This window comes from Humulus lupulus, chromosome 9 (genome assembly GCF_963169125.1).
Source record: "Humulus lupulus chromosome 9, drHumLupu1.1, whole genome shotgun sequence".
Lineage (NCBI taxonomy): Eukaryota > Viridiplantae > Streptophyta > Magnoliopsida > Rosales > Cannabaceae > Humulus > Humulus lupulus.
In genome coordinates this window covers 27,259,223-27,264,108 of record NC_084801.1, presented here as the reverse complement: position 1 = coordinate 27,264,108, position 4,886 = coordinate 27,259,223, and the positions used below count along the sequence as shown (strand labels likewise).

General features: G+C 35.1%; 1 pseudogene; it reads right to left on the bottom strand.

The window, feature by feature from the left end:
* Window positions 1-1,479: 1,479 nt before the first annotated feature.
* On the bottom strand, window positions 1,480-4,419 carry LOC133799545 (F-box/LRR-repeat protein 4-like; annotated as a pseudogene).
* Window positions 4,420-4,886: the final 467 nt, after the last annotated feature.

Genomic DNA, 4,886 nt, shown 5'->3' with positions numbered 1-4,886 from the left:
TGGAACACTCCTAAAAACCATAATATAGAGGTGAGTATACTAAAGAAAAGAGATGGAAAGAATAACTACACCATCGAAACGATACTTACCAATGAAAACCTTAAGTTCGAAGAACTTAGATGCCTAAGAATAGAAAAGACTGAGTTAGGATTTGAGTAGAGAAGAACTATAAGAATCAATACAGAAAGGAACTAGAATTAGGAATACCTTGAATGTTTCTATGACCGAACTATACCTCGAAACCGAAATACACTATAACCTTACTTCCCAAGTGTTTATTAAGCTTATAATGATTAAGCTTATAATTCCCAACCTAAGTGTTTACACTCTCATAATAACCTAGCAACTTGCAGCCTCTGAACTTAGCTTGATGAATTAATGAAAAATGCTTGGTGCTAGGTCCTATTTATAGAGTTCTAGGAATAAAAATCTTCTTTTTGGCTTTGAATAAAAATAATAAATTTAATTGAAAATATTTGAATATCCTTCAGCCAAAGGCTTAGGAATTGTTCAAATTTTCAGAGAGATTTAAGGATTCAAAGCTTGATTTTTAAAATAATAAAAACAAATAGAATCCTAACTTATAACTCCCTAAATCTCGTAACTCTAAACCCCCTTCAGTAAAATCAATATATCTGGAGCTGTAGAACTCAGATTTGAACTCTCTTTATACCGTTAGAAAGCTAATTAAATTATCTACAACGTTTAAGAAATATTATTTTTCGAAATTCCTAATATAACTGGGTCAAAAGCAGATCGGAAGTTACAGTACCCTAAAGTTACGAAAAATCTATTTAATTATCTAAATATCAACCTAATCCACAAATAAATAAAATTGTGATAAATTTCATGCTCCTATCAGATTTTGGTGAAGACTAAGTCTTATATTTCTCTTATTTTATCATTAAAATAATAATTTCTTAATAATCATACATATGATAAGTGTTACTATCTTATTGGGTTTATCTAAACCTTATAATATAATAAATATCACCATCAATATCAGTCATTTTAATCAAACCTTAGGTTAAAATTAATATTCTTAAACTATAGGTTAAACTTAGAAAATCTACAAGTGTTACTATGAGTGTCCAATTAAATCCTGGTCTGAACCAAAATCCACAGTTATAAACATACTACAACTAATACTAGCTATTACTACTACTACTACTACTCCTACTACTATCTAACTAGCTAAGTAAATTCTGGGACTCTACAAATAACCGAGCTTATCCTAACACAAATTAATCTACTTTTACATAAAATGATAAATAAGAACAACTAATTGGCACAAAGCAAAGATTATAATTACTTCTCCAATCAAGCTGTTTAAACAAATAGTTCACATATCATGGAAAGGAGGAAATGTCGTATTATTAATACACTAGTAATATCATGGAACTAAACATAACTCAAGAATAGTCAATGTGTGTAACTTAAACGTGATCTCCATTCTATTCATTCATAGTATTACCTCCTATTATACCAATTTTAATTCAAGCTGGGAGAGATACATACGAGCAAGATTTCCCAATGAATTCCAGTCCCAGAGTACCAATATTGTGGCACCCATTAACTGTAAGATGAGTAAGTTGCTTGCAACCAGTGGAAATAGCTTCCAAACCCTTGTCACTTAGGAAATAGCAGTCACTTAGAGTGAGATCTTTTAGCTTCTTACATCCATTCCAAATGGCACGTAAACCCCTGAGTTTTAAAATCAGGATGAAATGAAAGAATAAGTACTAAACTTACAAGAAAATAGAATAAAGATATGAAAAAAAGCCAAGCTATTATCACATATCTTCTATCTTATAAACTAAGGTACCCAATAACATTTAGAGGCAATCAATATAAAAATTGAAAAATGAACTTAAGAGCAAATGAAGTAGACAAAAAAAAAGTACACAAGATTTAATTTGTTCCAACGAGTTATATGGTTACAGATTCTTCATACCTGTAATCAGATAGCACATTGCTCGACAATAAATGACCAAAAACACATATCAAATAAAGATGTAAAAACTGAGGCGACAAAGATTAAAAAATGGCACTAACTTATCTGTGAATCTCTGGAAACTATATAGAGCTAATAACTCCAATGACGCACAAGAAGTGCCTACAGCTTTCAAAGCCTTATCAGTAACATTGATGCATTGTAGCTTCAATACTTTAAAAAATGGGCATCCTTAGGCTACAGCAAGCACCCCTTTGTTGTGCATGAACTCAGAATCTAAAGAAAGGGTCTCAAGAGACTTGCAATGTACGCCCACTGCTTCCAGTGAGACATCATTTATCTTAGCACAAGCAACAATACCAAGAGCTTTCAATGAATTCCCACAACCAAGAGCTAATTCAACTAAACCTGCATCTGTTAAGGCCTCACAAAATCGCAAATTTAAATCCCCAAGTTGCTTACAAGACTATCCAACAGCAGCTAGACCATGATCTCCAACATAGCAACCCTTAAAGAAAACCATACCAAAATGATATGTCACAAAAACTTGGGAAAAATGAGGTAAACGATGATTATATTTTCATTTATTTTAACAGAAACAAATAAGACCCACATAAAACACTTCAAATTTCAAGTATAGTAGACCAAAAATTCACCTGTAAATCTAAAGCTGTTAAAAATGAGCACTTCTTGGCGAGTGCAATTAAGCCAGAACTTGAGACGTTAGAGCACCAGATTAAGCTCAGCTTCTCAAGTTTCGGAAAGCCTTCGCTAAGGGCAATCAACCCATCATCAGATAAACTACATGACTCAAATCCAACATCTTCAGGCTCATTTTTCTCAATAGCATATAGTTGAAGAGATGAAACCACATTATTGTTATTCCCGTGCCTTCTTCCCTGTCCCCATAATCAAATAATAAACAATAAATTGGGTCATATCGATAAACAAGAACAAGCTTAGCTTGATTGGTACCACATCCGCCCTAATTGAATCCAATCATATGACCCAGAATTAGAGAAAAAAAATTATACGAGGAAGAAACGGGTGAATCACAATCTAGAATCGAGCAGAAACTGAAGGTCAATTAGTTTGGGGTAAATAAAATATCTTACGAGCTGAACGAGGAGCGTAATATTCAAGCGCTCATCAATGTGAACATTACGAACATTGAAGAATCGACGGGCAAGGAGCTTGACGAAGAGGTCAGGACTGTTGGTAGCGCCGACCTAGAGCGTGGTGCGGCTGAGGCGCTCTAGGGCTAGCCACTGCTTGCAGACGAGGGAACAGGCGTCACGGCTGGGTTTAGAATCAAGAGCTTTGGAAATAAAAAAATAGAGGCAAATAAAAAAGTAAAAAGTAGAAGATTATTTGGCTCAAAAATTTTGGTACCGCCAATTTTGGTACGACCAATTTTTTTTCCCACCTGTTATTTTATTATTTGATGTATTATAATACTTTTTCAATACTATTATATTCATATGTTATGGAAAGGGGTATTTGGTGTAGTGATCATAGAGCAATTAAAAAATGTATACTATGAAGAAAATGAATAATGAAGAAAGACAATAGGGTTTTTATGTGGTTCAGCAGTTAACTCTGCCTAGTCCATGAGTCTATGTTGTTAAGGCTTAAAGATTTCTGGAAATTCTTCAGAGATGAATTAGCAAGAGCTTATTCTCCAGCTCAAAAGAAAATCCATCATCTACAAGTGGTCATTCCTCCTCTATTTACAAGGGAGGTTATAGAGTTCATTCCCACATATTTCGGGAAGATATTCTATATATCAATTTAAATGATGACATTAAACACAATATCTCCTACATATGTGGAAACGTCCCATAAGAATCGGGAGTGGATAACAGACTAAATAATATCCCTTAAATGTTGGGATTATATAATAATAAATATGTTCATACGTAACGGGCTATCCGAGATGATTCATCGGGTCTTCGAGATCAGTGCTTGACCCTGTGGCTATCAAGACTTATGATACTGCTACGAGCTTGCCACCTTACTTCTGGACATGCTTGGAGTAGATTGACACTATCGAATCTATCACACTTGAGCCTGCATTTCCCAAGCTCGAACTGTTTCATCTGAAGACAATTGGTAATGGATGTATCCCGGCTTCATGTCACTTCGAACTCAGAAAAGCATCTCAAGGTTACACATCTTCGAGGTCGTCATTTTACTTCAGAGATCTTTCAGCTGGACCATACAATGTTTTCATACATTTTGAGCTCCCACTTGACGAGTCCAGTTTTCTAGGTCATAACCTCTAGTCTCAAAATCTAGGTATAACCGTTTGCCCCCTCAAAAGTATCAGTTCGAATCCTATGAGTAGGAAACTTTTGAACTGCTCCTCTTGGAAACTGTACCATAAAAAATACTCGAGTGCGGACACACGTCAGCCGGGTATTGGCCAATCAAATTACTTGAGTACCTTGGAAACCTGCCCACATCTATCCGCTTGCCATTCTTTATGGTACTATCACCTCGCATGTCCCTAGTCGTTAGATCTGATACGGAATCTAGCCAATGGCCCAGATTAATTCAACTTTTTACACTCCCATGGGTTTATAAATGTTTCCACTCATCATCCCCATTTTATTTTCACGTTCAAGCCTTTGCAGAGAGAAAAGAAGAAAAAACCAGAGAATATCGCCCAGTTCTTGCATGCTCTCCAAGCCATGAAAATAGAGCAAAGTTCACCCCTTCGATTCTGTGAGATCGTTTTTGCAACCACTTATTCGATCATCAATCTCTCTGTTCCCTCTGATCGCATCGTGTAAGTTTCTGTTCATAGCTTTGTATGCCCGTATATTTTTCATACATGTTTATATTACTGTATTGTTAGTTCCCTTGCTAGTTTTGCACATTAGAATGTTTCAGTACATACTAGTCTTAAGTTATGATATTATGGGTTCCA